Source organism: Podarcis erhardii (genome assembly GCF_964252035.2).
Source record: "Podarcis erhardii genome assembly, chromosome: 5".
In the NCBI taxonomy this organism is placed as follows: domain Eukaryota; kingdom Metazoa; phylum Chordata; class Lepidosauria; order Squamata; family Lacertidae; genus Podarcis; species Podarcis erhardii.
The window spans coordinates 88296813-88310205 of NC_138509.1; the positions used below are offsets into that span (position 1 = coordinate 88296813).

A 13393-nucleotide genomic window follows, 5' to 3' on the forward strand; every position below is an offset into this window, starting at 1 on the left:
AGATGTCAAGGAGATAAAGAACTACACAATTTTTAGAAGACATCTGAAGGCAGCCGTGTATCAGGCATCTTTTATTGCATAATGTTTTATTATGTTTTTATATACGTTGGAAGCCACCCAGAGTGGCTGGGTCAACCTATCAGAGGGGCTGTAGTGTGAGCTGGAAGTCTCACAGATGAGAGAGGCAGTATCTTTCATATTCCATTGCATCCTGCCCGCTTTGCTTTATGATGTTTATGTTGAAAACAGGTTTGGGGGACAGAGATATGGAATCATCAGATTTCGAGGAAAGGATAATAGAGTTCCTGCTTTCTCTCCCGAGACATGTTTTAAGCAAGCCCTTTACGTTCCACCAGAGCTTTGATGATGGAGCTAGGAGATGGTGTTACATTTGGAAACAAGGACCAAATGGCAACAATAGCATCACGTCATCAAGATTGACTACACTGAACGTGCTGGATGGGGAGAAAACAGATAAAATACTAATCCTATCTCATGGGATTTCGCTCCCTGCTGGAACTAATCTCATTAAGTTAAAACCACCTGAGGCTTAAAAGAGAGACATACAGTGCAGTGAGAAATTATATTTATCCCAACCCAGAGGAGAAGAAGGAGGGAGAAGGGTGCAATTTATACCTTCGTTTTGACATTGCCAGTCTTGAATTATCAGGTCGTTTGTATCCCTTGGGAAAGTTATTGTATCATCAAACTGCACAATTATGTATCTTATCTAAACGTTGGTTACCTGCCTGCTCAATTTCATGGTTTTTCTTTTTCTTCAACCCCCTTTGAATTGATTTCTTAAAGAAAATAAATGATTGGGAACCTAACACAAGCAAATGGCAATTGATGTCTTGGAAATAAACAAGGCCCTTTTTTCAGAGTTAGAGGTAACCTTTCCTCAAGTGCAGACACCAGTAGAGAAATGCTTTCTCACTTGGTGGCAAGTCCTTGAGAGAAAAGGGAGGGTGGAGGGAAAGGAAGTGCCCTGTAATATGCAATTATAATCGGCTTTTAGACATTTTTTAAAGGAAATGGAAGAGTAACCTGTAGTTTGCATTCATTATTTAACATGTGTTATCATACAATCATAGAACTGTAGATTTGGAAGGGACGCCAGTCCAACCCCAGCAGTGCAGAAATCTCAACTAGATCATCCATGACAGAGGGCCACCCAACCTCTGCCTAATCTTCAATGAAGTGATCTTCACCCAATCTCCAATGAAGGAAGGTGCGCCACCCCTTGCCAATGTCATTCCACTGCTGAGCAGCTCTTACTGCCAGAAAGTTCTTCCTGGTGTTTGGTCGGAATTGCCTTTCTTGTAACTTGAAGCCATTGGTTTGGGTCCTAGCCTCCAAAGCAGGAGAAAATAAGCTCACTCTATCTTCTATGTGGCAGCCCTTAAGATTTTTGAAAATGGCTATTGTATTTCCCCCCCCCCCCCCGTCTCCTCTTTCCCAGGTTAAACAGTACCCAGTTATGTCAACCGTTCCTCATAAGAGTTGGTTTCCAGACCCTTTATCACCTAGGTTGCCCTCTTGTTGGCCATACTTGTGGGGCTAATGAGAGTTGAGTTGCAGCAATGAATTAAGGTCACCATGTTGGCTTCTCCTGTCCTGTTATAACTAACGGGAAGATAGTGCAGCCTTCCACAACTTGGTGCCATTCAACTTGTTTGGACTAAAACTGCCAACATCCCTGGTGGTCATGGTGAATGGGACTGATGTAAGTTGTGGTTCAAAATGTCAGGTTGTGGAAGGATGGCAAATTGCTTCTATGTCTCATCCACTTTCATTTTCTTTTTTGTTTTTCCTGTGTCTAATTTTAGGGTGCCCCCCATAGGTTTTTTTTATGAGAAGACCTGTTGAAATTAATGAGTATCTCTTAGGGCACATTCTTAATGCTAGAACTGCAGGGATGAGCATGTTTGGATGTGGTGGATCTTTGGCTGCATCAGCCAGGCTTTGCCAGTGTAAGTCGCTGGCTCAGCTGGAGATATGCTGACCTAAGTGCCTCATCCCAGGCTCACTGGCTGAGCTGATCCAAGCCTGAAAGATCTGAGGCAGCTAAAAGCCCTGAAAAGAGGGCATTCTGGGGGAGTGGTGGGGGTAGGACCACAGAGGACACTTAAGCTGGATCCTGTCTGTTCAGCTCGGCAATGTGCCTTGGCAACCCTGTGTTAGTTAAGCAAATGAAAAAAGTGCTGCAACTCTTATTTTCAAGGCTCATTTTTTCCGCTGCCAAGCTTAGGCTCCACTCCTGAATGGAGTTTTGTGCAGTCGTAGTTTGGTTCTCAAACAGCTCAGTTGCTGAACAAATCGGCTCCCGAATGCTGCAAACCCGGAAGTGAGTGTTCCGGTTTGCAAACGTTTTTCAGAAGCCGAATGTCTGACACAGCTTCCAATTGAGTGCAGGAAGCTCCTGCAGCCAATCAGAAGCTGCGCCTTGGTTTTCGAACGGGTTTGGGAGTTGAACAGACTCCCGGAACAGATTAAGTTCAAGAACCAAGGTACCAGTGTACTGGCATATTTTACACCAGTTTAACTTAAGCTGGTGTTGCTTCCTCTGCCTTTCCAGGTTTAGGATTGCTTCTTAAGTTAGGTCTATTAATTTCAGTGGGTCTATGCTAAGTAAAACCTAGCTGAATACCACCCTTATACTGTTAGCTTGTTTTGTGCTTTGTAAGCACTATGAAGAGTTATGGCACTATAATGAACAATTCTGCGGTACAAACCATAGTTTGCCATTACGTATGAACTGACAAACAATGGTTTGTTCTTTTTTCTTTTAAAATATTTTTTATTAAGGATTTTCTTGTTTTACAGAAGTGTAGTGCCTCGTGTGTTTTTTTTTCCTTCTTCTTCCATGTAACGTTTTTACAAATCCGTTTCATTTGTTGAGGCATTAGGGGGAGAAGAAAACAGAAAGAAAAAAGAAAGGGGGGTGGGGAGAGGGAGGATGGATGCGGGTGGGGTCGGGTGGTGGTGTTTCTGTTATGTTTAATGTATGTAGAGTTTGGTGTCAGCGTTGCTTGTGTTGTTCACTTGTGTTCCTTTGGTGGTGAGAGAGGTTGGGGTTGGCTTAGGGTGTGATTGTTTGCTTGTGATTGGCTGTGGTGATCTTTGTTTTCGTGTGTGAGTGAGGTGTGTGTGTGTTTTGGATCAGGTTAGCCATATTGATTTGTATGCTGTTGGTGGATTATTGTCATTGTCCTGTTGGGCTGTGTATGTGATAAAGGGGAGCCATACCGGGGTGAAGGCGTCTTCTTCTGTTTGTCCCCGTGTCAGTTTCAGTTTATTAGTTAATTTTTCTAGTAGGGCTGTTTCCCATACTATTTGGTACCATTGGTCCATGCTTACTCCTGACAGGTATCTCCAGTGTCTGGTTATGATGTTTCTGGCTGCTGAGAGCAGGTGGGTTATGAGTTCTTTGTGGTGTAAATGGGCATTGTTGTCTTGGAAGATGTTTAGTAGGGCCAATTCTGGGGTGATGTCTATTACTTGCTTAGTTATTTTACATATTTCTTGTATGGCTGTTGTCCAGAATAGTTCAATTTTGGGACACTCCCACCACATGTGGAGGTATGTGCCTGAGGAGGTGCACCCTCTCCAGCATTTTGGTGAGGTTCCTGGGTGTATTAGCGCTAGTTTCCTTGGTGTTAGGTACCACCTGTAGGTGAGTTTCAGTGTGAGTTCTTTTCTTTTTGTTGATATGGATTTAAAGGGGGGTTTAGACCACATTCTGGTCCATTGAGTGGGGTTAATCTCATAGCCTATGTCATTCTCGCATTGTTTTTTGATTGTGTCTAGGGGATTTGCGGGATTTTAGAGTAGTATTTTGTATATTGCGGATACCGTCCCTTTACCGTTTCCCTTTGTTGTTAGGAGGAGGTTTTCGAAGGTTGTCAGGGGCCTAGTTGCTGCTGATTTTACTGTTGGGTTGTTTAAGAAGGCATGTAGTTGGTGTTGTGTTCAATGGTTTGTTCTTGTTCTCCAAACAAGGAACTCCAAGCAGGGTTTATTCAAGTAGTGCCAATTAGTTGACATTACATATGGACTGAACCATAGCCTTGAATGGAGGGGGAAGAGAGAAAGCATGAAAGATTCATATTAATGGAACCTCGTTACTGCAAAGTAACTTTTTCAAAGCCAATCCCTTTTAAAACACACTGAGTTAATAGTTGGCCTGTAGGGGCAATAATTAGTCAGGAGCAATTGTAGACCAATTAAAGTAATGATAAATGAGAACTTGAAACCCATCCTTCTTGTCTCAGCTTGATGGCTTGTGAATTTATTGCTGAAAAGGGGGGAATGTTAAGTCAACCCACTGAAGCATTATTACTGAGTTAGTAGAGTAAAAGGCTGAATAAAGCATAATTTGACTGCTTGGAGAACTAATCTTTCCTTTGATGCCAGAAGAATGTCATCTCGGTATGGTTCAAGCAGTTTGGGATGGGGCACCCGGCATATTTAGCAAATGTTCTGTGATTTAAAGGGCATAAAATTGCAGTCCTTAGAAGAAGCCTGGAGTCTAAAGGCATTGTAATTAAAAGCTGCTTTGGAAGTCGCCATTGTGCCAGAGCATTTGAACTTCCAAGTGCAGTGGTTTGAGAACTTCCTATCTTTTGGGGAGTCCTTTCCTCATCAATGCATCTGCAGAGGAACGCTGACATGCTGCAGAAGGCTCTGTAACACACTCTGCATCCCTGGTAGCTGCCTCTCCCTTTAAATCCCACCCCAGTAGCAATTCACTACTTGAACATTTTGGATTCCCTCAGATCCTCATCCCCGCCCCCCAATCTTAAGTCCAGTTCTCCATGTTTCCACATTGCTATTAGCATGCCACCAAAGCTGCCTATGGCTGTTAAGGGGATTGTATGTTTCTCTCTATATATATAATGGTATAATATATTTATCTGTGAATTTAACTGTGTTTTACGTTGCTTGCAGACCTCCAAGTAACAAGCAACTAATAATAAAAACAGTAATAATACATTATTATTATTATTATTCACAATCAATTGAATTATAGCCTGTGGTGCAATGGTCAGTGTGTCTGGCTGTTAACCAGAATACATACTTTTGAATGGATTAGTTTTTGTTACTATTGACTATTGATTTGCGAGTAGGGACCACTCCCACTATTGAAACTTACATTGGCCAGAGTTCTTGGTGTGCTTTTCTCTTGGCTGGCTGTTAACCAGGGCAGGATTCCTAAATTGCTGGGGGTTGAACTGCATGACTCCAGGGTTCCTTCCAACTCTACAGTTCTATGATTCTATTGACCAAATTATTATTGATTTCATTTAAAAACACTTAATAAAATCCACCAGCATTTCATTGCATTTTCCCCAATATACTTGTTTTTGTATGCAATATCTCACAATACATACATTTTTTCAAATCATTTCCCCCTAGTATAATAGATTTTATTTTTATTTTTTTTACTAGTTTAATGCATTTAATGCTCTACTCTGGTACTATGGTTAAGAGTGTCAGACTAGGACATTGAAGACCAGAGTTCAAATCCACACTCAGCCATAAAGCTCACCTGGGTGATCTTGGGCTACTCATTGCCTCTCAGCCTAACCTACCTCACAGGGTTGTCGCGAGAATTCAATGAGATGGGGGGGGTAACCATGTATGTCAGCTTGAGCTCCTTGGAGAAAAAGTTGGCATACAAATGCAACAAATAAAAACAAAATAAAAAATGGGGGAGGTTGCTGTCTGGAAGATGTACTTGAAATGTGATCCTGTCTCTCTCTGGCCTGGGTGGAGAGAGGTATGTGCAGAAACCTCTGACTTTTCCATGGCTGGAATGTAGGTGAGCATTCAAAGGTAAACCCAGCCAGATGGGCAGGGTATAATAATTAAAATCATTAAATGTCACTTTTGCTTCCAGCACTGCCCACCAATGGCATGCAATGCCTAGAAGCTTCCCAATGAGAAAAAGCTAATAATTGGGATTAGTAAATCAAAGATACTTTGCCATTGGAAGCATACCAGACTAGTATTTCAAGGACTGCCACCATATCTCTAGATCAGGCACAGGCAAACTCGGCCCTCCAGATGTTTTGGGACTACAACTCCCATCATCCCTAGCTAGCAGGACCAGTGATCAGGGCTGATGGGAATTGTAGTCCCATCTGGAGGGCCAAGTTTGCCTATGCCTGATCTAGATGGTACAGACTGTCCACCTGACCACACAGCGACCAGTAATTTCTCTCTATGTGTGACGGAGTCTGAACCACTAGAATCGCAGTGCATCGAAGGCTGTTCATGCTGCATGGGTTTGCTCTCAGTAATCACTCATAAAAGCAATTCCAGGTGGAAATATAAACTCCCCAATAATAAGCAAGAACAGTGAAAACCCACAGATTCCATCATAGCCAAATGGTTTTGGCAGGCAGTTTAGGAATCATGATAATACCCAAAGTGGCTAGCGAGAAAGAGGCTCAAACACAGATTATTCTTCAAGGTAGCCTGTCCGTTCCTTGCAAATTCTGAGCAGCAGGTCAAAGATCTCATTTTCTGCGGCAGAATTGCTTGCTGAGTAAGATAACTTGCACCCTAGCAAAATTGGTGGAATTGGGCCAGAAGATAATCAATGTCCTGTACTATTTACATTTTCTTGACATATTGCTTTGTGATTTATTTATTTATTAGGGAAGGAGGAGACGGGCTTAGAAGTAGGACACAATGAACTAGAAATGGAAATTGACAAAAGGGCAAGGTGGGGGTTTTTCCTACATCGAAGGCTTCCTCCCCCTCCCATAAATTAGGGGTATGGGAGACTAAGAGTGAACGAACAGGGGGGGGGGGAGAAAAAGTGTTAGAGTGATCTTAACGCAGAATCTCATTAAAGCGGCTGTCAAGAGTCCTTCTATTTCGCCATCACCTCCTCCATTCCGTAAGAGGCAACTGTCGTCTTGAGTGAGTGTTCTGCCAAGGAGGCATTTACAAATAAATGAAAAATGTCACAATTGATTTGGCTCCTTTTGGAGTACTTTGTGTCAGCTTTGTCACAAACTGTCTTTGTTACTTTCCCTTTTCAGATTTCTCAGGTGGACGTGGGGAAATCGCGTATGATGGTTCCGGACCTTTCGCATCTGGCCCAGGGTAAGTTCTGTGTGCCTGACCTTCTGCTCCTGTCTGTGTAACCGTTTGGGGACACTGTTCAGGCTTTCTCCTGCTTTCCCTCGACTCCTCTGGAAGCAACCAAAGAAAAGCAATATTGTCTGTAACGACGTTAGTGCGACATTCCCTGTAGCAGAATGTGACCAAAAAGGAATGGTGATCATGTTTCATAACATTCCCCGCTCCAATTTTAAAGTGTTACAGGTAATATTTAGGGAACGCTACAAACAGCAGCTGTTTTGTTAAAAGAAATAATAGAACCTGCTTTCATATTCCTGTACGTGTAATTTCCAGATACTCAAATCTGATCCTTGGTAATTCTTTTTATGGTGCATTTTCCTATAGAAAAATGTTCTGTATGTTTAATTCCTTGGAAATAATGCAGAATGTGCAAGCTGCAATTTTCTTTTTTAAAAAAGTTCTTTTGATAAGAAAAAGAAAAGATTATTACATAATTGGTGAGTTGGCTTTTAACTTCTGTAAGACGCCTTGGGAACTAATCTGTTAGGCTATAAACATAAGAAATAAATAATCAAAAACCCATGATATAATAGCATTGCAATGTAAATGAAATGCCCTCAATATCAAGAGAGAAGCGACATGTGACAGTTCCAATAAAACAGGGCTGGTGAACCTTTTTCAGCCCAGAGCCAAATTGCCTTGTTGTCAATCTTTTGAGGGCCACATACCTAAGTGTGTGGAGTAATGGATGTAACTTTGACTTATACAGTAGACTACATTCCAGCCACATATATCAGAGGTTTCAATACACACAATACACACAAACACCTCTTCATCCAGGCAAGTAAGAAATACATCATTGCAGTTCAGGGATACATTCCAGACAGGCAAAAGCACCAGGAATATGTTGATTTCTTTTTGATAACATTGAAGTACGTTGCCCAGACAGATCTCCCTAAGAACAGAACTGTCTAGACTTGTCAAATTTCAGAGGATGGTGTGACCTATGGAGACCCTCTACTGGTGACCTCATGGTCTCAGGGAGGGCACTTCTTTGGATATGTAGAGACAGATCATTATTTTAGGTCCTTTAATGTCAAGGATAACACAAATTAGATGAATTTTAACATTCATTAATTTTGTAATACTTCTGCAGATAGTCTTTAAATTTCTTCCAATCTTCCTCCACCAACTCTTCTCCCAGATCTCGGATTCTGCCAGTCATTTCCGCTAATTCCATATAATCCATCACCTTCATCTGCCACTCTTCCAGGGTGGGTAGATCTTGTGTCTTCCAATACTTCGCGATGAGTATTCTTGCTGCTGTTGTTGCATACAGGACACAACACTTTAATCCGATGCATACTTCCTTGGACATGGATTCCACTCTGTTCAGTGCTACTTGCATCCAAGCATGTATAGGGTTGCAGCTTATGGGGCAGTAAGTTTGCTGTGCTAGCCTGGTTGCTCACTGGTAGTGAGACCAACTTGGGATCAAATGAATCCTGGGGTATCTGGATCTCTCCCCCATGACCAGAAACGTGACTTTCAAGGCTACCAGTGGGCAAATATCCTTGTAGCAATGGGGATTTGGAGTTTACCCAACAACCCACAACTACCATCACAGTTATAATGAGAAAGCAGACTGCATTCATTTTTCTTTGTGCTTTTTGCAGTCAATTGAAGAGATCCCCCCCCCAAAAAAAACCCTAATAATTTCTACAAGCAACATTTGATTAACTCGTACAGAATCTAGAGGTATTCTCCTCTCCGTCGTAGCAGCTGCTGTGCCTGTAAAGATAATGCTGGATTTAAACTTTAAACAGATGACATTCATTTTCCTCGGGTTTCTTCGCCCTGCCTTCTTAATGCATTTTTCTGATGAAGCGCTGAAACCTTTCCCTTGATAACAAATGCACATGTGCAAGCACTAACAGCATTTGCATCGGCATTTTCTTAGAGCTTACAAGGTGCTCCACTTATGGCAGTTGCACTCCTAGAGTGGGCAGTTGCATAATGTGAGCAGAAATCAGAAAGAAATGCCAAGCAGGTCGTGGTCCAAAGGTGCAGCAGCATCAATGCTGATGAACTTAGGCAGTTCTGGCTCTGTTCAGTGTCTGGATGAGAGGCTGCATGGGAACCCCCCTATGGGATACTGGGAAGAAATCAAACTCTGGGAGAGTGTGGGCAATGCTGGAGTCTTTTGTCGTTCAGAGATTGCAGTAGTGCAGTGGTTCTCAAAGGGTGTGGCCTACCACACTGGTGTGGCAGGAGAGGTTGGCAAGTGTGGCAGGAAGATTCAAGGGCAGTCAAAGAAACATTTAAACCATGGGTAGGCAAACTAAAGCCCAGGGACTGGATCCGGCTAAATCGCCTTCTAAATCCAGCCTGCGGACAGTCTGGGAATCAGTGTGTTTTTACATGAGTAGAATGTGTACTTTTATTTAAAATGCATCTCTGGGTTATTTGTGGGGCATAGGAATTCATTCATTTTTTTTCTTCAAAATATAGTCCAACCCCCCACAAGGTCTGAGGGACAGTGGACCAGCCCTGCTGAAAAAGTTTGCTGACCCCTGATTTAAACATTCAAGTACAGGGGTACCTCGGGTTAAGAACTTAATTCGTTCTGGAGGTCCATTCTGAACCTGACACTGTCCTTAACCTAAAGCACCACTTTAGCTAATGGGGCCTCCTGCTGCCGCCGTGCCACCACACGATTTCTGTTCTCATCCTGAAGCAAATTTATTAACCCGAGGTACTATTTCTGGGTTAGCAGAGTCTGTAACCTGAGGTATCTGTAACCCAAGGTACCACTGTACAGCATAGTACAGTATCAAAACTAGAAGAGCATTGGCTATTCTTCTACAGTTCTCCATGACATACTATTGTGAATGGGGATTTTCAACTCTGACTAATATGAAAGATCAGAGAAGGAGAAAGGCTTCTTTGTGTTGATGAGGAAATGGGAATTTGTCTCAAGTTGGACCTAATATAAATGAGAATACCTGGCAAAAACAAGCTCATGCCTCTCCTTGAGTTTGTGTACATACTTAAGGTAAATACATAAGAGGCTCTTTTTAAATTATATTTTGGGAATGATTCATGTTCTTATGTAGCTGCATTTTTATTTATTTTTTACTCTCTGGATGTTCCATGGTCATATTGCATAGTGTTATAAATCAAGCACTGCTAGGAATTGTTTCTGTTTGTTTTCCAATGTATTTCTTATCTTTAAAAAATTCTGTGTGCGCCAAGCAATTTTTTATTCTGAAAGAGTGGCCCAGATAAAAAAAGTCTGCGAACCACTGGGGTAGTGGTCCAAATATCTGCCTTATAAGATGTTTCTTAAATAACACCACCTCAGTAGTGAGAGAGTTTAATGTATGAGGAGTCACTACTGAAAAGTCTCTTTCCAGGACCTCCACACGATGTACCACATACTGAGGAACCACCAGGATGGCCTTATCTGCTCATCTTGGAGCATGGGCATGTTGAAAAGAAATAAGATGTTCATTCACATATTTGTGTTCCAAGACAATTAAGGCTTTAAACTTCATAGCAAGCACCTTGAACGAGACCTGGAAAACAATTGGCAGCCAGTATAGCTGGTTGAATGGGATGCGGGTGGTGCTGTGGGTTACACCCCAGAGCCTTGGACTTGCCGATCAGAAGGTCGGTGGTTTGAATCCCTGCGACGGGGTGAGCTCCTGTTGTTCAGTCCCTGCTCCTGCCAACCTAGCAGTTTGAAAGCACGTCAAAGTGCAAGTAGATAAATAGGTACCACTCCGGCGGGAAGATAAACAGTGTTTCTGTGTGCTGCTCTGGTTCGCCAGAAGCGGCTTAGTCATGCTGGCCACATGATCCGGAAGATGTACACCGGCTCCCTTGGCCAATAAAGCGAGATGAGCGCGCAACCCCAGAGTCATCCACGACTGGACCTAATGGTCAGGGGTCCCTTTACCTTTACCTATAGTTGTAGCCTGCTGCCCCACACCAGCATTCTTGTGGCAACATTTTGCACTAGCTGTAATTTTTGGACCATCTTCAAAGGCAGCCCCACATAGAGCGCATAACAGTAGGTCAGCTTGAAGTTTGCCAAAGCATGGGTAATTGGTGCATTACCCAAAGCCAAGCAGCAATGCTCTTAGCTGAAGCCTCAAGTGACTACGGTGGTTCCAGGAATGCCCTCAAACTGTGCACACACTTCTCCAACGGGGAGTGCAATCCCATCAATGGCAGGTAATTTTGCTAACTCCCAGATACTTGCAAATATTACATGTGTTGCCTTGAAAGCTGCTTTGAGCAACTCCTTTGTGGAGGGGGAAAGTGTGATATAATGTTTTAAAATGAAACAGGTATCGCTGTTCCACATGAGAGCCTGGATATTCAATTACCTAATCTGTGTTCTCCCTTTTTTGGATGGGAAAATTTGAAAATTACGGCTGCATTACTATATGTTCATTTACCTGAATTCATTCCATATTCAAAAGCACATTCTGTTTCAGTTGTAAAATGGAGATTGAATCAGCGCATGGTCAGTAGGTTTAATTATACAACGCTTTAAGCAATTAAGATACTGCCTTTCCATAGATAAGTTGAAAATATTCTTATGTATCCAGTCTCAGCATGGAGAATATGTGGAGCGGAAAGACATGGATATTGTGATCCATACTTTTGAGAATGGGCTTTCTATAACTTTAATGTAATCATATGCCTTTTGCATCAAACCAGATTGTTACAGGAGGTGTGATCTTCATTGTGTAGTTTGTTGTTTCTGCATAAAATGCCTTGTGCAGAAGGGTGGCAAACATATTAAAAATGAAATGAAATGAATTCCATCAATTTAAATTTTCTGAAGAGCCTAAAATATGCTCCGATTGGTGTTATCAGTGTAGTAGCAGCAGTGTGAGATTTATTTCTGCATGTTGGGTGGATTAACTCATCTGGGAAATAGTGCAAGACTTTATTAAAGATATCCACTTCTGTGAAAACTGGAACCTGGATTTTCTTTACTTTTCCTCTTCCCTCTCCATAAGCTTTTCTCTTTATATCTTGTCCGTTGAATTGCAAGCCTGTGAGCAGGGCCCGTGTTGTCAATGAAAGCTCATGTCAATAATTTTTTAGGGGTTCAGCCACACTTCTGCTTGTCTCGTGCTTAGAAAGTACGTGTCCAAGTAGTTTTCCACTTGAACCACATTTTCTAGGTATGGTTTTTGCCTGCTCTTTCATGCTAAATTGGAACAAACTGCAATCCGTGAAAAACCTGCTTACCATTTGTTCCAATTCACCATTAAAGATTGGGTTTCCTTGCACGAAGGTGGCAGGACAAATGGAGGTGTGGAGAAGCCTCTTAGGTGCTGCAAGACTTTCTGGCCCTGCTGGCACAATACATTTATAACCAGGGGCACTGATTTGGGCCCCGGATTATGGGTGCCCAATGGCACCCACAATGTAACATGATGTCCTGGCGCTTCCAAGGCTTTGTGGGGCCTTGGAAATCATGTCTCAGGTGTTGTGAGACCTCCAATGCAACTTCGCAGAGCCTTGGACGTCACCTCGGAGGTCATGTCAGAGCTCTGCAGTGTGGGTGCTGAGCACCCACAAAAATACAGTTGGCACCAGTGTTTATAACACTATGATACTAATTTAAACCGCCATAGATTCCTTCAAAGAAACCTGGGAACTGTCATTTGTTAAGTGCGCTGAGAGTTATTAGGAGACCTCTGTGCCCCTCACAGAGCTATAGTTGCCGGGGTGCCCTGGGAAAGAGGGTTTGATTGTTAAACTATTCAAGGAATTGTAGCTCTGTGAGGTTTAAGGCGGTAAGATATTGCTTTAAATTTATAGTGCATATGGGGCCTGTGTTGGTTTTGAAGCAATAGTCTAGCACGGCTACCCCTTTAGAAATATTGATGATGATGATAAATAGTTGTTGTTGTTCAATATTATTAATTCATATAAGCTTTTAGAGACGAGGAGAGAAGAACTTCTGTAGCATGAGCAAGATAGTGCAATCCTATATTTGTCCTTGCATGGAAGGAAATTTTATTGAGATAAATGGGGTTTTGCTTTCAAGCCCCTCTGCTTGGGGACTTGTGTAGTGGGGTGCAAGCCGTGCCATGATTGCTGCATTTTTAGATTGCTTATTTGATCTTGTCAATTAATGCTCATTTTAAAATGCTTGTTCAAGTATAATTTTTAATTGCTCATAAAATGCATTTTAAATGCTTTTATGGCAACAATTTGGATTTAACAGTCAATTATTGCCTCCAAATAAAGTGTTAATAGGTTAGAG

General features: G+C 42.2%; 1 protein-coding gene across 1 annotated transcript in view; it reads left to right on the top strand.

Annotated features, from left to right (window-relative positions):
- NAALADL2 (N-acetylated alpha-linked acidic dipeptidase like 2) overlaps nt 1-13393 on the top strand; it is an 821817-nt gene that overhangs the window by 15222 nt on the left and 793202 nt on the right. The window contains exon 2 of the mRNA XM_081862367.1: nt 7056-7119. The gene's annotated coding sequence lies outside the window, so the exon portion shown is untranslated. The remainder of the gene's footprint in view (nt 1-7055; nt 7120-13393) is intronic.